The sequence below is a fragment of the Petaurus breviceps genome, unplaced genomic scaffold, assembly GCF_028583685.1.
Source record: "Petaurus breviceps papuanus isolate PSGF00001 unplaced genomic scaffold, PetGlider_PUasm1.0 90823, whole genome shotgun sequence".
Classification (NCBI taxonomy): domain Eukaryota; kingdom Metazoa; phylum Chordata; class Mammalia; order Diprotodontia; family Petauridae; genus Petaurus; species Petaurus breviceps.
In genome coordinates, this window is record NW_027187352.1 from 7,259,376 (window position 1) to 7,285,660 (window position 26,285).

Genomic DNA, 26,285 nt, shown 5'->3' on the forward strand with positions numbered 1-26,285 from the left:
GGATGTATGGATGGAGAAATAGACAGACAGACAGATGGATGGATGGGTGATAGGTAGCTAGGTAGGTAGATGATAGGTAGGTAGCTAGATGATGGATAGATTATTTCCATATAATGTGTTCGCTTTGTTCCTTTCTAATAGATGGGAACAGATTTGTGTAACATGTATTACAACACATGGCAGAGTATGATAAAGGCCACAGGACAGGGAAAGAATGGGAAAGGGGGGTTCACAATAAAGAAAGATCACTTTGGGTTGGATGGATCACGGAAACCTTCCTGGAGGAAGAGGCTCTGGATTCTTTTTTGTGACCCTATGTATTTTATCTTATACATTTATAAACATTATTTTGAAAAGGGGTTCATAGGCTTCACCAGACTGCCAGTACGAGACACAAAAATGGTTATTCGAAAGACAACCAGCAGATACTGGAGTAGGGAGTGTCATGGCACTCTGTTTGGAGGCACAGTGAAGGATGAATTATAAAGGGGGAAATGGAGACGAGGAATCTCACTAGGAGGCTATTAGAATAGTCCAATTGAGAAATTATAGAAACCTGTGCTAGGAATGGTGGTCCTGTGAGTGGACTTAAGACAATGGAGAGAGATTTTTGAATTAGAATTGAAAAGATTTGGCAGCAGAATGGATGGGATAGGCCAAAGTGAGGAGGGAGAGAAGAGTAAGGGATGGTACCAAAGTTTCTGTCCTGGGGATCTGGGAAGACAGGTCCATCGATAGAAGAGAGGAAGTTGAAAGCTGTGATCCTGTCTAGTTCTGCATATACATGCTGTTTATGAGTTTGTGAGTTTTTTGCATATTTCTTTCATAAGTAAAAATGTTTTGTTCATTTCTGTCATCATTACTGCTTCCCTGGTCCTCATTACTTCCCTCTCTAACTAGAGGGTCATTACAGGCCGCACTCAGATTTTAGACAAGTCTGATCTGAAGGACAATTAACCTCTATTTGAACCCAACTAACTAATCTCATTGCTTTTGATACATGCCATTTTGAATTTTGTAAACTAGAAAAAAATAATTTACTAATTTTACACAGCCTAACATACCCGTTTCCTCTTTTTTTTTTTTTTTTAAAGCATTTGGGGTTAAGTAACTTGCTCAAGGTTACACGGCCAGTTATTATTTCTGGGTGTGGTGCTGAGTATCTGAGCCCAGATTTGATCCAGGTCATCCCGACACTGGAGCCGGTGCTCTTACTCGCTGAGCCACCTGGCTGCCCCTAAGCAATTGGGGTTAAGTAACTTGCACAAGGTTACACGGCCAGGTGTTTCTGGGTGGGTGCTAAGTGTCTGAGCCCAGGATTCGATCTCCAGGTCTTCTCAACACTGGAGCCGGTGCCCTTACTTGCTGTGTTACCTGGCCGCCCTGCCCGTTTCCTCTTTATTGTTTACAGTGGGATTTTCAGTATGCAAAGAGATTTTGCATCCATTATTTCAGGAAATGACTCTGTATTTACTTTGTATATGTATTCTATACTTACTACTCTGAATCTTCCCTCTAAAATTACTGTATATTTAGTATATGTATCCTATATGTTTATATGTATACACATTATCTTCTCCAATAGAATGTAAACTTCTTGAGGGCAGGGACTGATTTGTCTTTGCTTTTCTAACTCTAGCACCTAGTACAGTAATGCCTGGCATATAGCAGATGCTCAGGAGACATTGTTATGCATAGAGGAGGAGAGTAAGAGTCAGAAATGAGTAGTTATATACTCAAGGTCACAGGATTAGAGACAGAATTATAAGGCAAATTACCTTCCCTTTTCATAGCCTCAGTCTCTTTCCTTATAAAAATAGAGATCAGAACATGGCCTACTTCAAATAAAGGAGAAGGGAATAAACATTTATACAGCACTTTGTTGTTATTATCATTCCCTCATGTCGGACTATGTCATGGAGTTTTCTTGGTAAAGACACTGGAGCCATTTCCTTCTTCAATGTTTCTCTATTTTACGTATGAGAAATTGAGACAAATAGGGACTAGAGGATGTGCCCAGGGTCACATGTCTAATAAGTTTCTGAGGCAGGATTTGAACTGGGCCTGACTCCAGGCCCAGTGCTCTATTCACTACACCACCTGACTACTCTTTTATTTAGCATCTGGTATGTGCCAAAGACTGTGCTTGATGCTTTTTACAAATATTATCTCATTTGAACAATTCCACTTGAGGAAGATGCTATGATTATCCCCATTTTACAATTAAAGAAATGGAGACAAAAAGCAGTGAAGTGACTTCCTTGGGCTCACACAGCTATTAAGTGTGTAAGGCTGGATTTGAATCCAGATCCTCCTGATTCCAGGCCCATTGCTGTATATGCACCTCCCGGTGCCTCTGATGAGGCAGAAGGGTGAGAATCAAAAGAAACAGCAGATCAATAGTGCTTTGACTATGTATTAAACTCTTGACAGGTATTTATTTGTTTGTAATCTATAACCTGATACCTTTCCTATTTTACCTCTTGGGAGTAGCTGATACTCTGCCAAGCTCCAGGGACTCTAAGAAACATATCAAATTTGTACAAAAGAGGCCAATGCCAATAAGACTTCTGGGGGCCAAGACAGCAGAGTAAGCAAGAAATCTCCATAACTCTCCCATATTCACCTCTAAGCAACCATAAAATAGTGCCCCCAAACAAATTATGGAACAGAAGAACAAGCAAAAAGACAGGGAGAAACAATATTTTTGCCTAAGAAACTTGGAAAGTTGGCAAGAAAGTTCTGTCTCACTCTGGTAAGAGGAGCGCAGTCTAGGACAGGAAGCATCCCAGCAAGCCAGCAACAAGTCTCACCTCAGCAAACCCCAGGAGATTCTGAGACCTAGTGTGACAGAGCAGGCAAATGCTAAGACCAGGACCTCCCACATGCCTCAGCATAGGGGAAACAGGCATCAGCTCTTAGAACTACCCATGTGCTTTAACATAGCCAGGAAAACAGGCAGCCAGCTGCCAGACTATCAGGTGCTTCAGCGTATCCCTAGGCTCTACAAGTGCCAAAGCAAGCAGGCAGACACCAGCACCAGGACCCCACATACAACCCAGCATAACCAGGCAAACAGGCAGCCACCAGCCCAAGACCCCCACATGCTTTCATGTAACCCTGGGGAAACAGGCAGACACCAACACAGAAACACTTCCTAGGGCCTCAGCACATACCAGATACCAGCACTGGGACTTCACCTCAGCACCAGGTAGGCTGCCAGACCCCTACAGCCTTCAGCAGCACCAGCCACCCCACCTCACCCCAACCTCTCTGCATAGCGCAGACACCAGACCCATGAGCTTCAGTGCAGCACCAGGTAAACAGCTAGGGCTTATAGCCCCTGGCACAAGAAGCCTGAGATAACCCCCCATTCCAACGCAGGGGCAGAGCTCAAATTTAAAAGAAAGGAAAAAGGCCAAAAAAGATGAGCCAAAAATAAAACAAAACAAAACAAAATAATCTGACCATAGAAAGTTATTACAATTCCAGGGAATATCAAGACACAAACTTAGAAGAGGAAAACAATGTCAAAACAGCTATGAGCAAAGCCCCAAAGAAAAATGATAGGTGGTTTCAAGTCCAGAAAGAACTCATGGAAGAGCTCAAAAAGGAGCTTAAAAATCAAATAAGAGAGGTAAAAGAAAAATTGGAAAAGAAATGAGAGTGAAGCAAGAGGTTTATGAAAAAAGAATCAACAGGGGCAGCTAGGTGGTATAGTGAATTGAGTACTGGCCTTGGTCAGTAGGACCTTCTGGAGTCAGAAGGACCTGAGTTCAAATGTGGCCTCAGACACTTGACATAATTACTAGCTGTTTGAGACCTTGGGCAAATCACTTAACCCCAATCACCTTGTCTTCCCCCATCTAAAAAAAAAAAAGAGTCAACAGCTTGAAAAAAGAAAACAAATGTTTGAAAATAGAATTGGCCCATTGGAAAAGAAGATTGAAGAAAATAACTCCTTAAAAGGTATAATTGGCCAAGTAGAAAAGGGAATGCAAAAGCTGAGGAAAACAACTCCTTAAAAGTTGGAATTGGGCAAGTAGAAGCTAATTACTCTATGAGACCTCAAGAATCAGTGAAACAAAATCAAAAGAATGAAAAAAATGGAAGAAAATGTAAAATATCTCATTGGAAAATAGATCCAGGAAAGAAAATATCAGGATCATTGGATTACCTGAAAGCTATAATCAAAAGGAGGACCTGGACAGCATCCTTCAAGATATTCTCAAAGAAAACTGCCCCAATATCATGGAACCAGAGGGCAAAATAGGCATTGAAAGAATCCATGAATCCACTGATCACCTCAGGAAAGAGATCCCAAAATAAAAACTCCAAGGAACATTATACCCAAATTTCATCACTATTAAGTGAAAGAAAAAATACTGCAAGAATTGAAGGTCATGGAACATGATATTCCAGAAGGCAAAGGAGCTAAGACTACAGCCAAGAAATTAAGCATAATACTTCAAAGGGGGGGGGGGGGAGGAATGGTCATTCAATGAAATGGAAGGATTATCTTAATAGATGCCAAAAAAGCTTTTTTTTGTTTTTTCTCTCACAACTGTGACTAATAAGGAAATATGTTTTGCATGATTGCACACATATAATCTATATCTAGTTGCCTACCACTTTAGGAAGTGGGGAGGTGAGGGAGGGAGAGAGGGAGGAAAAATTTGGAGCTCAAAATCTTGTAAAAATGAATACTAAAAAATTGTCTTGACATATAATTGGGGGGGGGGATAAAATACTATTTTTTTAAAAAGAGGCCAATGCCAGAGGAAGATGGTCACTTTATGTGGATGGAAATCATTATTACCACATGTAAAAAGATATTATTTTACTCTTCTGTTCACAAGCCTTCAGTGGTACCCTACTGCCTTCAGAGAAAAGCTCAGACTCCTCAACCTGGCATTCAAGATCTCACAAAGTTAGATTCAACCCTTGGTTTGCCTCCTTATTACATGTCACTGCTCTTAATAAACTCAACTCTCTATCCAAACTAGAAGACACACTGTTCCCCAAGCATGCCTCATACTTTCCAACTCCTTATCTTACCACAATTACTCCTAACCTATCTCTGATTCTTTGTGTTACTCAGATTAAGCTAACACTTTCTAAGTGTCCTTTTAAGGGTGATTAAAAGCTGAAAACGTTTGTAAATTATATAAGCTAGCATAGAAAAACAGTAAAGACTTGCAGATAAGAAGTCAGCAGAGAAAATGGATACCTGTGGGGCAGATATTCTTGAATGGACCAATGGCCTCAAAACCTACACTCCAGAGTTGCAAGCTACATTGAACTCATGGATTTTCCTCCTCACGTGCTTTCCTGTCAGGTTCCCAACAGACTGTGCCCATTCTTTCCTACAGCTATTGAGTACACTGATGGAAGATTGTGATCCTTACAACCAATGTTGTAATGATAATGATAAAGTCCTCATTTCTAAAATATACAGAGAATTGAGTCAAATCTATAAGAACGCAAGTCATTCCCCAATTGATAAATGGTCAAAGGATATGAACAGGCAGTTTTCAGAGGAAGAAATTAAAGATATCTTATAAGTACATGAAAAAATGCTCTAAATCACTATTGATTAGAGAAATGCAAATTAAAACAGTTCTAAAGTATCACATCTCACTGGTCAGATTGGCTAAGATGACAAAACAGGAAAATTATAAATGCTGGAGAGGATGTGGAAAAATTGGAACACTAATGCAGTGGTGTTGTGGAGTTGTGAACTTATTTGACCATTCTGGAGAACAATCTGGAACTATGCCCAAAGGGCTATAAATAATTTCATACCCTTTGACCCAGCAATACCACTTCTAGGGTTGTATCCCAAAGAGATCACAGAAGTGGGAGGAAGACCCATATGTACAAAAATATTTATAGTAGCTTTTTTTGTGTGGGAAAGAATTGGAAATTAAGGGGATGCCCATCAGTTGGGGAATGGCAGAACAAGTTGTGGCATATGAATGGAATTGAATACTATTGTGAAATGAGGAGCAGATGGACTTCATATTTGCCTGAAGAGTCTTATATGAACTGATGCTGAGTGAGAAGAACAGAACCAGGAGAAATTTGTACACAATTACAGACACAACATATGTGTGACAACCAACTTTGATAGACTGGACTCTTCTCAGAAATGCAGGGCTATAAGTAAACTCCAAAAGACTCGTGATGGAGAGAGATGTCTACATTCAGAGAAAGAACTAGAAAGAATAGAGTTTGAATGCAGATTGAAGCAAACTACCTGCTCTCTTTCTTTTTCTTGTTTGGTTCTGTTTCCTCTTTCCTATTGTTCATTCCATCCCATACAGTCCTTCTTTATAACCTGACTAATGTCTAATGTAAAAGTATTTGCAGATCCTATATTTGATTGTATGCCGCCATGGGGGGAGGGGAGGGAAGGGAGGGAAAAAATTCTTAACTCAAGGAATTGTGGAACTGAATCTTGTAAACTAAAAGTAAGCAAACAAATTAATAAAGACCAAAAAAAATTTTTAAAAAAAGAATGTGATCCAGGTTTATTTGTGGATTGTGATATATTTTATTATTCATGCACTTACTTTAATATATGAGTATCTATGCCATTATGATTTCTTTTTCTTTGTCAAATAAATGGTTGTATTTAAGACAAAAAGTGTTGTTACTGTGATTGACTGGTTCTATAAATAGAAATGCATTGGTAGGAACTTTTAGAAGTGTTTTAGCGGTGAGTAGCAACAAAAGTTGCCTTTAGGACTCTGAAAGAATTTGAGTATAATCTTACAGTGGTGGTATATCTCTGGGCCCTAGACATGCCAGAGTGAAGTCGGATTGGAGTGAATGAGCCAACAACCCAAAGAATGAGTTGGTATCCACACACCCAAGTAAGGGATGATGTTGCACTGGTCCTCCACATAAGTCTCACATTGTAGGGGGTGGTCACTTCACTAGCATTCATTATGTACTTAGATCTGTTGTATTCCTGTACCCAGTATAAGTATTGTAACTTATAGGAGGAGTATGAATTTTGAATCCCTTCAATACCAGTGCCTAGCAGTTCCCCTAGGACATAATACGAGAGGTCATTATCATTCCTTTTGTATTTTACTTTTAAGGAGGCCTAGACATTGTCTTATTATGACATGAGTCCAGATGTCTCATCTGAGATTCCTATGGAATGCAGGTCTATTGGATGAGGTAGGCCTATTGGGGCACCCAATGTTGTTGCAGAGAGCCAGAGGAACTGTGTAGCATTGAACCTGAGCTGTGAGAATTACTTCCAGAATGGGGGTTGAGGTGGATAGGGATTAGGTGAAGAGAGAAAAGTGACTCATGTCCTCCATGGACAGAATGTTAGTTTTTTGTTTGTTTTGATTTGGTTTGGTTTGGTTTGGTTTCATTTGGTTCCTGATTGAGCCCGGAGCAGAGAGGCCCTTTAGAGGAAGAAGTTAAGGGCCTTGGTCTTCCCTAGTGCTAGTAGGTTAATGCCAGTGCAGAATCACTAAGCCAAATTGGTTTAGCTTCTCACCTGGAGGGTAAGAGGTTGACTTACAGTCAACCTTAATCCCTGTAGGGAAAATCATACATTTTGGAAGCTCTGTAGGGACCAATCTTTCCTTCTGACACAGAGAGCTTGATTTCCTTTCTTGTTTTCTTCCATACATTTGGGAAAGGTTTTGCAAGCACCACATAGTTCCTTTATGAATATTAAGCAAGCAGTAACCTCTGATAAGTTTAAATGTGTTTCATTTGTTAGATCTACATAACCCTGTCTTTGGAGGTGACTGTGTTTTCTGCCTCCAAGTTTGGGATGATATAAGATCTTTGTCGCCTGGACTTAATTATGACTCTTTCATATAAGATACTGGGAAAGGCACTTGAAATACCCATCTCTGAGCCTCCCAAGCACCCCAGAGGTCTTTTCTAGATTGAGAATATGACCATTGAGTTCAAAATGTAGCCCAGGTGCATTGACTCAGGTGAACATTCAGTAGAGGGAGAGTGTAGCAGAAAGGGATTATCCCAGAAGGGCCAGTCCTTGGAGCATGCATGATACTACCTGCCTGGCTTCAATCAAAGTAGAAACTTGGAAGCAATTTGTTTCCATACACACATGACGGAGGGACTGGTACAGTGTAATGATGATACATCTCCTAATTGGCTTCATAACCAGTGACTCAAGGGCTGCTGAGCCAGAAATGAGGGTTCATACAAAGGGGATAATCTACCCATTCTTTAGTTTCTTTGCTTTCTTTTGCAGTCACAAGCAAGGCGGAACTATGCTGAGTTGAGCCAGAGAGTGGGGTGGGGTCAGGGTGTCAGCCCAGTCTCCCACCTGACATTTGTGGCTGCCAGCCCGTGGCAGCCTCTGTCTTTTTTCATTTAATCCTAGGTGAATGAATGTTCTGAGATAATAGTGCCTGGACAACCATGTGAATTCAGGAGATCCAAAGATCCCATCAGAGGTCACACTGGTGGCTAGCAGTGAAGAAGAGGCTCATTTTAGAAGTAAATCTTCCATTCCAAGAGAGATGCCACACTGTGCAAGAAGCCAGCCCACTTGAGCAGCAAAAAATCTATCCCTGATGATATATTCCATACCATACTTTATAGGGATCTCACAAAGGGGAAAAAGGACTTTCAAGGCCAGGAGTTAAGAACTTCTTTGCCATATGTATTCTCCCTACCTTTGTATTTAAATTTGACCCTACTCTCCCCAGGGACCTTGTGGCTGTAAGAGGGGACAAGTGGGGGATATGTTTTATACCAACTCTTCTTGCTATAAATACTTAGTAAATTAATGTTTTTTGTTGGGGGGGGGGGAAAGTTAATTGATATCTTCTGGCTAACTGTTAATAGGAAGACACCAATAGGGGCTCATGAGTAAAAATGTCAGAAACCCTGTCCCTGAGTTACCCCTAGAACTATGAGTACATAGTCAACCACCCCTCTAGGGACCCTAACCAAAGAGTACAAATGTAAAACTCAAGAGGGGGTGCTACATAAAGAAATATAACAAGGCCTTTATGAAATGATACAAAGTGGGTGGAAAAAAAGGAAGAGAGACAGAGCAGAGGATAACTAAGACCATATAAGAGGAAAGTGAAAGAAAATAAATGAAGGAACAAAGAATTATGGTGGAGACTTCAAGGGAGTGACTGAAAAGTGGCTATGAGATTTATGTACTGAAATTCACTTAATTAAATTTACCTAGTAGCAAAATAAGTTTAATTGGTTGTATTAATGCTCAACATTAAATTTATGAATCATTTTTTAAAAAACAAGATATATAGAAAATTATTCCATGATCCTCAGGGAATACTTTTTTATACTACCTCTAAATAAAATAGAAGAAATGCTTCAGAGGCAGTGTGGTGAATTGGAAATATTCTGTCTCTGAGAGCAGAAGTCCTGGGTTTGAGTAAAATCTGTGTAACCTTGAACAAGTTCCTTCCTTCTCTGGGCTTCATTTTCCAGGAAGTAGCATAACCTGAAATAATGATGAAATAATGATGAACTCAGAGTTAGAAGACTCGTGTTCATACCTTGTTTAATAACTAATAATAAGTTAGCATTTGTATTAGGGGCAGCTGGGGGCACAGTGGGCAGAGGACTGGACTTGGAATCAGAAAAACTCATCTTCATGGGTTCAAACACAGCTTCAGACACTTGCTAACTGTGTGACCCTGGGCAAGTCACTTAACCCTGTTTGCCTCAGTTTCCTCACCAATAAAAGGAGCTGGAGAAGGAAATGGCAAACCACTTCAGGATCTTTGCCAAGAAAACCCCAAATGGGGTCATGAAGAGTCTGACATGACTGAAATCACTGAACAACAACATTTATATAGCACCATTTGTGTAAGACACCATGCTAAACACTTCACAAATCTTATTTCATTTGATCCTCACAACTCTAGGAGGGAGGTGCTAATATTATCCCCATTTTCCAGATGAGGAAACTGAGGCAAACAGAGGTTAAGTGATTTGCCCAAGGTCACACAGCTAATAAGTGTCTGAGGCCAAATTTGAACTCAGATCTTCCTCACCCTAGGTTCAGGGCTCTACCCACTGAGCCATCTAGCTAGCTGCTTCAGGGTTGATGATGATGATGATGAACTCAACAAACAACAAATGAAATGGACTTCCCCTTAGATATAGATACATATGCACATAAATAAATATACATATACATATGGAGGGAGACAAAGCATTTCTATAGTACCTACTATGTACTGAGCACTTTATAAATATTGTTTCATTTGATCTTCACAACACACTCGGAGGTAGGTGCTATTATCATCTCCATTTTACAATTGAGGAAACTAAAACAAATACAGGTTAAGTGACTTGCCCAGGATTACACAGATAGTAAGAGTTTGAGTCTGGATTGAACTCAGGTCTTCCTGACTCCAAGCCCAGCACTCTATCCACTGTACCACTTAGATGCCTCAGGGTTACTACTACTACTACTACTTCTACTATTGCTACTACTACTGCTACTGCTACTACCACTACTACTACTACTGCTACTGCTACTACTACTACTACTACTACTACTACTACTGCTACTACCACTACTATTACTACTGCTACTGCTACTACCACTACTACTACTACTACTACTGCTGCTGCTGCTACTGCTACTGCTACCACCACCATTATCATCATTACCACTATCACAACCACCACTACTACTACTAGTGCTACCCCCACCATTATCATCATTACCACTATCACAACCACCACTACTACTACTACCACTACCATCAGCACCACTACTGCTACTGCTACTACTACAACACACTTAACACCCCAAATGGGCATTTCCCTACATATGTATATGCACATGCATTTGCATGCACATATATATTAGAGCAGAAAAATAGGATTTTACATGAACCTGCAGGTGGGTCTTTGTTATGTACAGTTTAGTTTTTCTTTTCCAATAAATAACAAGTTCTCCATGGAACTTTCAAAGCTGCCTTGCTAATAATCTCTGCTATTTTTGTGACCTCCCCTCTCGGTTGTGCCGTGTTTTTGACTGTCCTAAGTTGCTTCCCCACATAAACGTGCTTCTTCTCAGAAGCTCCCCCAATGAGGCTTTCCCACTGGGAACACTGGAACCAAGAAGCTCTGAGGACTCCAAGTCAAGGATGACCCAAAGGTCAATGGAGAGATGCCTAGTGGTCACAAGGAAACTGCAACAAATTTCCAAAGCTGAACTAAGCTAACTTCACAAAGAGCACCAAATGTGTTCAAGCAGCATAAAGAATTGCATCCTTAAATCAAATGCACAGCTCATGATGCTCAAATTAAAGAAATTGCAAAGGCCTCCCAGAATCTCCATCTGAAGGAGGACGCTCTGACCAGCCACATTGTCTTTCAGTTCCAGACCCCACTCCTGACCCTCCACACTTTCTCTCCCATGCCACAGAAACCTCTTCACCTTGGAAGTCCTCACACTGGAAACACACTCCCCCTCCAGCCCCTTCCTCTGACTTCCCTTCTCCAGAAGGCACCCAGGCCAGTCAAGGCCTTATTCATCTCCAGGCTCTATTCTGGACTTGCTCCACCACAACCCCAGGGAATACCTCCTATCTGCTCCCCACCTGTTCATCTCCCTTTCGTGTATTGCTTTCCCCCATTAGACTGTAAGCTCCTTGAGGTCAGGGGCTATTTAGCTTTCTGCTTGTATTTATATTCTCAGTGCTTAGCACAGTGCTTGGCACATGGTAAACTCTTAAATGCTCATTTATTTGAGTGTGAGGGAGAATGAATTACTATGAAAGAGAGGATCTTAATTTATTTGTGTCATGGACCCCTTTGGCGCTCTGGTGAAACTCTCTCAGAATGTTTTTAAATTCATAAAATAAATACATAGGATTTTATAACAAAAAGCAATTACAGTGATATGTACTTATCAACATATTTTTTTTAAAAGCAAGTTCATGGATCCCAGGTTAGGAACCCCTGTTACAGTACCCTAAGGGAATAACCTTTCAGAATTGGAAGGGCCCTAGGGTACATTTAACCTAATTCAGGGCATCTGGAGTCCCATGGCCTGTTTATTTGCCAGAAAGGCCTCCCAGGGACCTCTTCTAGCACTGAGTGCATCCTAGGAGGTAGCATCTGGATTATTATTTTCCTTCACTGATAGAACATGTCTCAGCTTCCCTCTGAGGGAGAGCCCTAGAGAGGAGCTTGGAAAAGAGGAAAGGAAGGGGAGTGTGAAATGGTCTGGGTGGGTCAGATTGGGGATTTCCTTAGAGGACAGAGGAAGAGAGGGAGGAAGCCACAGAGTACAGTCTGTTCTCCCCATATCCCTACTATAACTTGAACCTCCTCTTCCCTGACCCTTTAGTCAACATCTGAGCTTATGTTCCCTTCTACTTTTTTCAAAAATTGCAAGGTAAACTTTTTGTGTGCTCTCTAAATTTCCTATCATGGGACAAAACCAGAGGTAACCTGAGCTAGTTACAGCCCTTCCCCATTAGACTGTAAGGTCTTTGAGAGCAAGCACCGTTTTTGCCTCTTATAGCCCCAGTTCTTAGCACATAGTAGGACCTCAATAAACCCTTGTCGATTTAACTTCCTGATACTATCAGGCATTTTGCAATCCCTGGCCACATGGGGACCACAACACTGAGGAGTGAAGCCTGCACTGATTAATGTTATTACTATCTGATTTTAACATTTTGATGTATTAATCATTTTTAAAAAGAAATGTATAAACATATATGGTTTTCTAAGTCAATATGTAGCCTGCGAAGATCCTTAAGCATGGTTTAATACCCCCACAACCCCACCCCCTGCTTCCCCAACCCCCACTATTTGATTTTGACATCACTGGTCTAGACATTCAAGAAAACAATAAATCAAGCCCCTATTTGTAGGTTTTTGTCAAATCTCTAGGTTTGTTTCTCACCCTGAAAATGTAGCACTTGGCTCTCTCCAAGCCTTATGAACTGGCTCCAGAATACCACTGGCCACAGGGTTATATGATGACTTTTCCAAAAGCAATGGTTGTATGAATTGTTCTCAAAGCAAGAGCAAGGGATGGAGAAGGAATAAAGTGTGAGAGATGGAGCGATTGGTCCTGGTTTCCTGCTAGATGGACAGATGGGCCAGAGAGCACTCAGGGAATGCATCATTACAAAAGCAGGTGGGCAGAAAGACTCAGAGGAAGGCAGGATCTAGCACATTGGCTAGATCCTGGGCTGAAGATGTATAGGAGATGGTAGAGAGTCCTTGTGCAGTATGAGAAGGTGTGGTGGGGAAGATGGAGGGAATAACCACATCCGTGAGGCAATAGCGACTAATTATCTAATTTAGGAGATGAATTATAAAAACAACAGCTCTAATACCTGGAGGCAGAAACTTTTTTTTATAACACCTTTGAAAAGTCATCCAACCTCTTCATGAATATCTTTACTAATAGGGAGATTGCTACCTTCAGAGCTTAAGTGGGTAGAATGTACCTAAACTTTCCCCCATGTATCAGGTCTTCAACCCTTTGAAGATGTCCCTCACATTCAGCCTGCTAAATATTCCTAGTTTCTTCAGTCCGTCCTTGTGTGCCCTCACCTCCAGGCCCCTCACACTCCTGTGTCTGAACCTGCTCCAGAAGTCTCTGCTTTATAAAACAATGGCAAAGCCTTTGAATTTTGATATCTTATCTTCCTCTCAATTTCTGAGTCTTAAGTTCATCATCTAGGGATGTGTCCATGCAAAGATCAAGAGAGGAAAAGGTTTGGAGGTAGGTATGTATGTGCTGATAAATGTTTAATTCCTGTCTCTCTGGAAAGACATGTTTTCAAGTTTAACCTGCTAGGTGGCGCCATAGGGGCAGCTATGTGGTGCAGTAGATAGAGTGACAGACCTGTAATCAGGCAGACCCGTTTTCCTGAGTTTAACTCAACACTTACTAGCCGTGAGACCCTGGACAAGTCACTTAGCATCTGTTTGCCTCAGTTTCCTCAACTGTAAAATAAGAATAATAATAGCACCTACCTCTAAGGGTTGTTGTGAGCTTCAAATAAAATATAAGCTGGGGTGGCTAGGTGGCACAATGAATAGAGTACCCGCCCTGGAGTCAAGAGGACCTGAGTTCAAATCTGGCCTCAGACACTTAACACTTACTAGCCATGTGACCTTGGGCAAGTCACTTAGCCCCAATTTCCCCTCAAAAAGAAAAAGCAAATAAAATACTTGTAAGGTGCTTAGCACAATGGTTGGCACACAGTAGATACTATTTAAATGATTATTCCCTTCCCTTGACTTACCCATTCATAAATAGCTAGAAAGTAACAGAGTTAGAAGCAACACCTTAGGTTCCAAATCCACAGCTCTTTCTCCTGAGTTACTCAGTCTCATCATCTCTAAGAGGAAGGTGGTAGACTAGTCAGGGGTAGGGAACCTTCTGCTCCAAGGCCACATGAGTCCCTTTAGGTCCTCAAGTGCAACCCTTTGACTGAATCCAGGCCCTCCAGGTCTAGATTCCCCACCCCTGGACTAGATAATACTTAAGGTCATTTTCCACTCTAATACTCTATGATTCATAGGAGCAAAGGTTTGAAGCTAGAAAGGACCTTAGAGGCCATATGTTCTAACTTCTTCATTTGACAGATGAGGAAACTGAGGCCCAGAAAGGGTGACATACTGCAGGTTGTGGGTGGCAGCACCAGGATTTGAACTCAGGGTTTCTGACTCTAAATCCAGAGCTCATTCCACACTATTTGTGTTTCTATGGAAAAAGGTGGGGTCAGCTATGAAACTTGCTTCCTCTTTCTGAAGTCTCCCCACCCCATCCCATCCCACCCTCAGGCCTAGGGAATGAAGACCATCAGCTTCCCTCCTGGTTAACCAACCAAAGGGAAAAATAAAACCAGGGTCAGAATGACTTGGGAAATTCTGAGTTGCCCCTTGCCTTGGGCTCTAAAACGCAGCCTATACTAATCCCAGTTTGAGGAAGCACCTGAGAATCACAGGAAGCTATTAAAAGTTTCAACTATTCTCCCTGGGTGATAATTTTGCCAAGCATGATCATTGCCAAAGGGCAAAGATTTGCTGCCTGAGATCTGTGCCCAGGACTCAGCAGATACCCTATTTGTAGTAATGCCTGCACACCCATCTCCCAGTGTGTGTCTAGGGCACACTCTTCTTGGGACCCCTCAGCTTTATGCCACAAAGCATCTCTGCTATCAAGGCAGCCAGGTGGTGCAGTGGATAGTGTACTGAGTCTGGAGTCAGGAAGACTTGAGTTCAAATCCAACCTCAGATATTTACTAACTGTGCAACCCTAGACAGGTGACTTCACTTCTGCTGCCTCAGTTTCCTTACCTGTAAAGTGGAGATAATAACAGCACCAACCTCCCAGGGTTGTTGTGAGGATCAAATGAACCAATAATTGTAAAAGTGCTTAGTCCAGGGCCTGACACAAAGAACGCTCCTAATGAATGCCTATTTCCTCCCTTCCATTAAGCTCAGGTGGTCAGAGCCTACTTGTGCTAGTGGCTGTCTATCAGTGGTTAGTGTTCATCTAATGGCCACCCATAACTCATGGATTAGCAATGAGTCTTTGTTGACAGCTGGGTTGGCTTTTTAAGCCCTGTTTGATTTTAGGTGTCATTCTGGACTTTGAGCCAATACAAGTCCCTGCCCAGCTGAAAGTGATTTCTTTCTCAGTGAAGTTCAAACATGGCACTTTGTAACCCTCTTGAGGATAGAGAACTGATCTGGAAACCAGGAAGTTCTGGGTTCAGTTCTTACCTCTGACCATGGTTGCTGTGCAACATTGGTAAAGTCACTTAACCTTAGTGCTCTAGGCAATTCTGACCCTTGATTGTTGAGAAAGTGCCAAACTGCAATGGTAGACTGAGTTTTCTCACCCTGGAGTTCCCTACACCAGTAAAATCACAGATCAGAATATTTATCTTTGTGTGCAGATTTCTCACCCTGGAACATCCCTCTGCCATGCTAGTACCCATCTCCCACTGGAGAGCTCCTCCTGAGGGCTTTTATTTTGAGGAGGGGACCAGGCCAAACTTCATTCCCCTCCCAGTTCTGCTGCTGACTTTCCCAACCAATACTTAGCAGAGTGCCTGAGACATAGTAAGCACTTAATAAATGCTTGTGGCCTACCTACCTGTCCCTTCTTCTTATCATTTTTTGACACTAGCTCCAGCACTTTTTCCATACTATACTATTACCATGTTATGCCTCAAGGTAATCAGTTACATCTGGTTTTATTCTTTGCACCCGGGGCTAGTTCTTATTTTTTTTTTTTACACATTCTTCCAGTGTTCTAAGAACCCATGTTAAGACAGCTGGACTGTAATAATGGGAATCACCTGCTTGTCGGCAGTTTCAGCGGACACAGGAGTGCATTCCAGGCATGCAACACAACCAGTGATAAGGCATAAAGATGAAGGATACAGTTTCCTGTGTAAGGAACAGAAAGAAAGCCAATGTGGGTGAGTAATATATAAATTTGGAGAGGTAAATCGAAGCCTTTTTATGGAGGATTTTAAAAGCTAAACAGAGAAGCTTATTGTTAAGCCCAGAGGCAATAGGGAACCACAGGTGTTTAAGTAGGGAGAGATGACAGAGTCAGACCTGCACTTTAGGAAAATCACTTTGATGCCTACAAGAAGGGAATGGATTGAAAATGGGAGAGATTTGAGTTAATTAAGAGCTTATATTGTGGGTGGAGTACAGGCAGCAACCCAGCTGAACTCTCCCAAAATTCCCCTCCAAATTATTTAAAATAATTCCTCAAGTCAAATTTTGGAGTGGCAGAGCCAACAAAAGGTCAGAGTGTGACATTCTTCCAGCATAAGACAACTTAGGAGGTCCACAGGAGAGCTCTTTGACACTGGGATGTGAGCCAGCCTACCGGCAGCAGCAGCTGCTGCTTTGGAAGCTCTCAGTCCAGAGATGGTAAAGGGGTCATACAACTGTTCAGAAAGAGAATGCAGGGGATGCTTTACTTGCCCTAAGTGCAGCTGGGCATTGATTGGCAACTCTATTGCCCATACACAGTTCTGGGTTGCAGTTCCAGGGCAGAGAGGAACTGCTGATTGGTCACAAGGGAGCAGGGGCTCTGTTCACAGTTGCAAGGCAAAAAGCCTTATTAGCATTTATGGCCATAGGAGAGCAGGGTAACTGGTCACAGTTCCAGGGCCAAAAAAAGTGCTTGCAGCTGCAGAGGAACAAGAGCCCTTTCTGGGTAAAGACCGATTGCTTAAAAAAAAAAAAAAGAAAACAACAGCACAAAAAAAAAATGTCTGGAGCTTAGTTCACTGTCTCCCTACCCCAAGATGAACAAAGCCCATCTTTAACATAAAGTTCAAAGTCAACTAATAGGTAAGAAAACCAACCAAACCAAAAAAAGGGGGGTCAGAAAGAAACTAACCATAAAAAGCTGCTACAGTGGCAGGAAAGACCAAGACGTAAATGCAGAAGAAAATAACTATAAGCGAAACCTCAAAAAAATACTAATTGGACCTCAACTCAACAAGAATTCCTGGAAGAATTCAAGAAAGAGATAAAAGTAGTAGAGGAAAAATGGAGAAAAGAAATGAGTGATGCAAGAAAATTATGAAAAGAAAATCAAAAGCTTTGTAAAAGAGGCACAAAAAAATACTGAAGAAAATAACACCTTAAAAAACAGAATTGGCCTAATGGTAAAAGAGGCACAACATTTTACTGAAGAAAAGAACTCCTTAAACAATAGAATTTGCCAAATGGAAAAAGAGGTACAAAAACTCACTGAAGAAAATAATTCCTTAAAAACTAGCATTGATCAAGTGGAAGATAATGACTCCACAAGACATCAAGAAACAATAAAACAAACTCAAAAGAATGAAAAAATAGAAGAAAATGTGAACATCAGAAAAACAACTGACCTGTAAGTAGATCAAGGTGAGCTAACTTAAGACTAGGGGCAGCTAGGTAGCACAGTGAGTAGTAGAGCACCGGCCCAAGAGTCAGGAGGACCTGAGTCCCAATCTGGCCTCAGACACTTAACACTTACTAGCTGTGGGATCTTGGGCAAGTCACTTAACCCCAATTGCCCTGCCTTCCCCCCTCCAAAAAGACAAAAAAAAAAAAAGAATTATTGGACTACCTGAAAGCCATGATAAAAAAAAAAAAAAGAGCCTACACATCAAATTTCAAGAAATGATCAAGGAAAACTTCCCTGATATTCTAGAGCCAATTTGTACCAATTGAAAGAATCCACCTCTTGAAAGAGATCACAACATGAAAACTGCCAGGAATATTATAGTCAAATTCCAGAACTCCCAGGTCAAGGAGAAAATATTTCAAGCAGCCAGAAAGAAATAATCCAAATATCATGGAGCCATAGTCAGGATCACACAAGATTTAGCAACTTTCATGCTAAAGGAGCAGAAGACTTGCAATATGATATTCCACAAGGCAAAAGAGCTAGAAAAAAAAACCAAGAATAACCTACCCAGAAAAACTGGGTACAGTCCTTCAGGGGGAAAAAACAAGTATTTAATGAAACAGAGGACTGTCAAGCATCCTAATGAAAAGACCACACCTGAATAAAAATTTTGACATTTAAACATAAGACTTAAGAGAAGCATAAAAAGGTAAAGATGAAAGAGTAATCATAAGAGACTCAATAAAGGTAAACTATTTACATTCCTAAATGAGAAGATGATACATGTAACTCCTGCAAAAATTGTCTCTATTAGGGCACTTATAAGGAGTTTACATAGACAGAAAGCATGAATCTAAGTCAATTATATTGGAATGATCTCCAAAAAAAATGGAGTAAGAAGCAGGGGTGGGGTGCATTAGGAGAAGGCAGAAGGGAGAAGTAGAATGGAAATGGGGAAAATATTCTCACATGAAAGAGACATGCAAGGAGGGAAATGGGGGGGAAACAATACTTGAACTTCTCTCTCATTAGAATTGGTTCAAAGATGGAAGAATATCTATAAACACTCAGGTGGGTATAGAAATCAATCTTACCCAATAGGGAAATAAGAGGGGAAGGGGATAATAGATATGGGAGGGTAGAAAGAATAAAAAAAGGAAGGGTGCATTAAGGGAAGCAGTGGTCAGAAGGAAAACAGACTTTTGAGGAGGGACAGTATAAAAAAGGGAGAGAGAAGGAGAAACAAGAAAATAGGATGGAGGGGAAATACTCAATAATCATAACTCTGAATGTGAATGGGATGAGCTCATCCTTACATGGAAGTAGATAGTCGAATGTATTAGAAACCAGAATCCAACAATACGGTATTTACAAGAGACACACTTGAAACAGAAAGACATTTGTGGAGCTCAAATAGAGGGGTGGAGCAGAATTTATGATACTTCAGCTGAAGTTAAAAAAAGGTAGGGGTTTCTCTGATAAAGTCCTCATTTGCAAAATATATAGAGAATGAGTCAAATTCTTGAGTTGCATAAAGTCCCCAGACTCACTCTCTTCCAGAGTCATCCAAGTCCAGTGTCAAGACAATTGGCAACAATCCAGGTTGCAGTGGGTGACCTTGGTATCTTTGATGTCTGACCAAGCTCTAAGCGCTCCACGGCACCTGCTTCTGCTGCCTTCATGGCCATTGGAACAAATTGTTCTCATCCTCCCATTCTGCCAGAAGTCTTCACATGCTTGGAGTGGACATCCCCCCTAACTAACCAATGGAGTTGAGGCCTGTTGGTTACCGTCGATCTGGGTTAGCCTGTCTAGCAAGATGGTTTACTGAGGTGTGGCTGCTGCCTGTGCTACAGCTGAGCCATGGGTGAGAGCTGAGGGCCAGGTAGTCTCCAAGGTGAATGAGCAGTCCTGAAAAGGGCTCAGCAAGCCCTCACAGCAAAGGTGCTAGTCCTCCTTGAACACCTTATACACCCCCCTTAAATCATTATTGATTAGAGAAGTGCAAACTAAAACAACTCTGAGGTACCCCCTCAGGCCTATCAGAAACGACAAATGCTAGAGGGTATGGGGAAAAAATAGGTACACCAATAAGCTGTTGGTGGAGGCTTTCCTCTAGGTTTTTGTGGTACTGTTCTCTCCTATTTATCCTCCTACCCACCTGACTGTTGTCTCTCAGTCTCTTCTGTAGGATCTTTTATTCAGATCATGCCCATTATAACAATAAGTCTCCCCTAAAACCCTCTCCTGCACCATCTTCTCTTCTTGTTCTATGCCATTTCATATCAGCTTCCATAGATTCTATGATCATTTCTTTTTATGTTTTTATTTTTATTTTATTTTTTGCTTTTTGGAGGGCAATTGGGGTTAAGAGATCTGCCCAAGGTCACACGGCTAGTAAGTGTTAAGTGTCTGAGGCTGGATTTGAACTCAGGTCCTCCTGACTCTATTCACTGTGCTACCTAGCCACCCCTCTATGATCATTTCTACACTGATGATTACCAGATCTACTTATCCACCTCTCTGCTGACCTGTGTTCTCATATCTCTGACTGTCTATTAGACATCTCAAACTGGATACTCCATAGACATATTTAACTCAAAAACTGAACTCATTATCTTTCCCCCAAAAAAACCTTTCCTCTTTCTAATTTTCCAATTATTCTCAAGCGCACCACCATCCTCCACCACACGGGTCCACATGTCATCCTCAACCACTCATCCCCTATATCCAATCTGTTGCCAAGTCCTGTTGATATTAACTTTACAGAATCTCTCGTATGCCTCCCCTTCTCTCCTCTGATATTCCCCCCACCCTGCTGCAGGCCTTTATCACCTCATGCTAGACTATTGCAACAGCCTACTGGTTGGTTTCCCCATCTCAAGTATCTCACCTCTGTAGTCTATCCCCCACCCAGTTGCCAAATTGATCTTTCTATCCATGTCACTCCCCACTCAATGTTCTCCAGGAGCTCCCTATCACCTTCATAATCAAGTATAAAATCCTCTGTTTGACCTAAAAAACCCTTTGGAACCTGCTCTCCTCCTGTTTGGCCAATAATCTTACACCTGATGCCCCCCTAACACAGTACTTTGAAATCCAGTGACACTAGCTTCCTTGCTGTTCCTTGCATCTCCCATCTTCTCATTGTCACTGGCTAGTCCCCATACCTGGAATTCTCTCCTTCCTCTTTTTCTAGCTTCCTCTAAGTGCCAGCTAAAATCTCACAGCCTTTCCCACTCCCCCTTAATACTAGTGCCTGCCTTCTGTTAATCATCTCCTCCTTCCCCTGTACAGAGCTTGTCTGCATGGTTGGCTGTGCAGTGTCTCCCCCGTTAGATGGGCTCCTTGACAGCAGGAGTTACTTTTTCCTTTCTTTGTATCCCATGACTTAGTACGGTGCCTGACACATTATAGGCCCTTAATAAAAGCTTGTTGACTAACTGGCTGGTGCTAAGTGCATTCTTGCAGAATTGAACTGAATAAACTGGTAGAAATAGGAAGGGCTAATTGAAAAAGAGTAGTGTGGGAGAGCCCAGAAAACCAGTGATGAGAAGGTTCCAGTCTAATGTTGCTCAAACCTTTAGTAAGGGATTAGAGGGGAAGAGGACCTGGTATAGACAGTGCCGTGCAAGGAACATTGGACTTATTACAAAGACTTGAACTATCAGGGCGGCCAAGTAGCACAGCGAGTAAGAGCACCGGCCCATCAGGATGACCTAGGGGACCAAATCCGGCCTCAGACACTTAGCACCCACCCAGAAATACCATGAGCAAGTTACTTAACCCCAATTGCTTAGGAGCAGCCAGGTGGCTCAGCGAGTAAGAGCACTGGCTCCCATGTTGGGATGACCTGGGGGATCAAATCCGGCCTCAGACACTTAGCACCCACCCAGAAATAACTGGCCGTGTAACCATGAGCAAGTTACTTAACCCCAATTGCTTTTAAAAAAAAAAAAAGACTTGAACTATCATCCTAGTACTGCCATTGATTTTATGACATTAGCTAGCCACTCCACCATTTTGGGCCTCAGTTTCCTTCTCTGTAAACTGAGGAGGTTCAACAAAATGACCTTCAACTTTCCTACTGGTTCTAAGCATCTGTGAGTCTAAGGAAGGCAATAATAAATGAAAAAAATTTATCAAAAGATTAGATACTGAGGTAGCAAAGACCATAGAGACAATTCCTTCAAAGGGAATGAGTGAGTCCATAGTTCTCCCCTCTGAACGGAAAGCTAAGCAAGAAGTATAAAAAGCCTATAGCAATACTATACTGTGAATAAATACAGGAGGGGGAAGAAATGACATCTCATGGGAAAACCCCTGAGGACTTTGGTTGATCACAATGTCAATATGAATCATGGTGGAATATGGACAATCTTAATTTCATTGATATTCGAGAGAATTGGGTATATTTAGCCTAGAAAAGAGATCATTTGTAGGGGACTACATTTAAATAATTAATATTTCACTTCTTCAAATATTTGAAAAGCTACCTGCATGGTTCCAGGGAACAGACTTGGTGTCAATGCCTTGAAAGAAGGTGGATTTCAACTTAACATCAAACCTAAGGCAGAACTCTCTAGGAATAAGAATTCAATCATGGGATTGATTACAATTACAAGGGATGCCTTGTAAGGGAGTGAGGTCCCTGTAAGTGTTCAAGTGGAGACTGGATAACCCTTTGGGTTTTCTGTTCTGGTTTGGTTTTTGGGGATAACCATTTGTAAGGAAACATAGAATGCTAAAGTTTTAAGAGACCTGAGACACCATCTAATCTATCCCAAACCTCTTCAATTCACAGAGGAGAATGCTGAGGCCCAAGAGGTGAAGTAAACTTGCCCAAAATCACTCAGCTCATAAATGGCAAAGTTAGGACTTGAACATAGGACTTGAGACTCTTGATTCCAGCATTCTTGCCATTACACAATGTAATTGTAGTGAGGGCTCCTACATTGAATAGGCAGTTGTCCCTCTAAGGTTCATTCAAACTAAATTATAATAGACCTTTCTTTTGGGGAGGTGGAGGGATAAGGGAGGTGGCAATGAGGGTTAAGTGACTTGCCCAGGGTCACACACCTAGTAAGTGTCTGAGGCCAGATCAGGTCCTCCTGACTTCAGGGCCAATGTTCCATTCAGTGTACCACCTAGCTGCCCCTAGACCTTTCTTGTCTATAAAATCAGGAGGGTTGGACCCTAAGATAAGCCTGAGATCCTTTCCAGCTCACACTGATAACTCTATGGTGTCCATTTTCTCAACATCTCTCCTAAAAGGCAAAGAACTGAGCATAATATTCCAGGTGCCTTCAGTCCATGGCAGACGACTGTTAACTCCCCTATTCAGGACACTGTTAATGTCTCTCTGTTAATGCAGTCAAGTGGTTTGTATATATTTGTTTGCATATTGTTTCTCTCATTAGATTATAAATTCCATGAGGGTAGGGATTATCTTCTGCCATTTTTTTTGTATGACCAGCACTTAGCACTTAGTGCCTGGTACTTAGTAGGCACTTAATAAATGTTTATTTAATTGAATTGAATATTGTTCAGAAGTCCAAGTTGGCATTAGTTTTGTGGTATAACTTGTGGAGGAAATAGGGAAGTGATGCCCAGTGAGCAATATGGTGAGCGACCCAAGCAGTCAGAGGGCAGCATAAAGGGACTAGATGGTATTGTGTTCAAAGAAAGAGAGCAAAGAAACACAAAAACTAGCCCTGTGACCTTGGGCAAGTCACTTAACCCCCATTGCCCTACCTTCCCCCCTCCAAAAAGCAAAAAAAGAGAGAGAGAAAGAGAAAGGACATGTGGCATTAAAGGTCCAGGAGGTAGCGTCAGGAGGTCTGACTTCCAGTCTTTACTCTGCCATCTTGTATATATGTAGTTGTTTGTATGCATTTATTTTTTGCTATATATGTTATTTATATATATTCTGCTATCTTGTATGTATGTAGTTATTTTATTTTGCCTCTCTTTTTAGGGGCAGCTAAGGGGCTCAGTGGATAGAGAACCAGGCCTGAATTCAGGAAGATCTAAGTTCAAATCCAACCTCAGATACTTACTAGCTGGGCAAGCTCCTTAATGCTGCTTGCTTCAGTTTCCTCATCTGTAAAATGAACCATAGAAGGAAATGGCAAACCACTCCAGGATCTTTGCTAAGAAAACCCCAAATGGGGTCACAAAGAGTCGGACGGGCCAGGACCACATGCTGGATATTGGCCTCTCCTTTCAGAACGTGAGCTGCGTGAGGTCAGAGACCGTACTTTGTGCCGTTCTTCATGTCCCCAGTGCTTAGGAAAAAGGGGAAGGAAATGTGCATTTATTAAACACTTGGCTGCCCACTGTCCTGAGTGCTGTGCAAATACTGTCTCATTTGATCCTTACAACAGCCCTGAGGGGTGCCCGGAACATACAATTTAAGTGCTTAGTAATTGCTTGTTAACTGTCACCAATTAACTCTGTTATCTTGGACAGGTTACTTCCCCTTTCTAGGCTCAGTTTCATCATCTGTCAAATGGGGATGGTGGAGGTAGAGAAATCTAAGGTTTCTTCTCCCAGTTCTGACCAACAGTGATTCTGTGGGAGTTACCAGGGAAGATCATTGGAGACAAATATTATTTCCTTCATTACTGTGCCCCAAGCTGTTCCCTCTCCCAAGACCCTTAGTAATACTCTTTAAATGGAAAGTGAACTGGATAAAGCCCTGGAATTTAAAATCCTGCTTCAGCTGTTTATTAGATTTGTTACCTTGGTCAAGTACCTTCACTACTACCTGCCTCAGTTTCCTCATCTGTAAAATGGGGATAATAATAGCACCTGCCCCCCAGAGTTGTGAGGGTTAAATGAAATAACTACATAAACCTTGCTCTTTAAAATGCTAGATGTAACCAAGGCCATGACATGGTAGGACAGGGAGTACGGGTACAGGGACAGCACATTGAAGTTGACAAAATATTCCCTTGTTGAGCTGATTAATTTCAAGGATGTCTGCATGAAAAATGCTTCTCTTGAAAGGCCTTTGAAATTCACAACTTCCAGCCCTGAGATGCTCATCAGATGCCCCCAGCCCCAGCCCTGGATCTGCTGGAATGGGTTTCTACAATGCCTTCTTTTTTGGAATCACAGGCCCCTTGAAGGGAGGCATTGGCCCAGTTCTTGAAGGGAACAGAGTCCCACTGGGGAATTCTAAGTTGGCTTTTCCCCCAGAGGATTCAGATCTGCATCAAACACTTTACAGAGGGAAGGTCAGCTTATTAAGGCTAAGTCAATGCTTCTTATCTGGGCACCGAGGTGTGTTTCCCAAAAATTGGAGATGAAATAATTTTCTTTCATACTCAGGCAGTCAAGAAGGAACAGGAAAAAAGGGGCAGGGAGTTTGAGGGGGGGTGGGGGGAAGTTGGGGGGGGATCCTGAAGGCACAGACATTTCACTGAAGGCCAGCTGCTGCCTGTCACTTTTTAGTTTGACTATATAAGGTGAATGTGAATGAAGCTCAGTTTCCAAACAGAGGTCAGGGATGCCTGGGCCATGACCTTATTGGCAAAGCAGCCAGACTTCCCATAGACCCTGTGAACTATGGCTCACTCGGAGTACGTGCTCTGCCGTACACAGCTGTAACACTGAGTTACAAAGATAGCCCAATTGTCAAAGATATCCATGAGCTCGTTAACAGCAATGCTCCCTCCAGATCACAAACTTCTAAGCCTGCTCATCTCTGGAGACTTTTGTCCCTCCCTGTCCTCGCTAGATTCCCAGCAGGCAGTTCACTCGATGCTCACCTCTCTGTTTCTGCTGGAACACATGGGCTGCTGGTTCCCTCAGCTCTCCCTTGCTCCCACTGTGACCAGACCATCTTTTTCAATCAAGCATTTCTTCAATGAAATACTTTACTTTGATTCATCTTTGTAGTTCATTCTTGGTAGTTCACTTGTGATGTGTTATTGCAGCCTGCTTGTTCACACCTATCACTCACTTCTCCAGGTTTCCTCTGGGTGGTACTTAGTTTTAATTCTTCAGACTCTATAGTGTCCCATGATCCATAGCCTTATAATACTGCTAGAAGACTGGTTTCAGAAACATAGACCTGTGATTCAGGGAGAGGTTTGGGGTCAATAAAATAATTCTGCCATTTCCCAAAAGTCTCCAGCCTCAACTCCTCCTTCTATTGAACTCTGGGTCTATTTGCTATGACTGTCTAAGACATATACAATAATGGATAAGCTTTACAGGTTACCCTAACTGTATATCATAGGTGCAGCTAGTGGATAAAGAGTCAAGCCTGGAGACAGAAAACCAGAGTTCAAATCTGACCTCAGACACTTACTAGCTATGTGACCCTGGGCAAGTCACTTAACCCTGTGTTTACTTCATTGTTTTCCTTATTAAT

The 26,285-nt window shown here is 41.8% G+C and overlaps 1 long non-coding RNA gene across 1 annotated transcript; it reads right to left on the reverse strand.

The window, feature by feature from the left end:
* Positions 1-9,199: 9,199 nt before the first annotated feature.
* LOC138148379 (uncharacterized) lies at positions 9,200-19,700 on the reverse strand. The gene is made up of 3 exons (XR_011165042.1): positions 19,453-19,700; positions 16,344-16,434; positions 9,200-9,484 (listed from the first exon to the last, which is right to left on the reverse strand). It is a non-coding gene; the product is annotated as an uncharacterized lncRNA (long non-coding RNA).
* Positions 19,701-26,285: the final 6,585 nt, after the last annotated feature.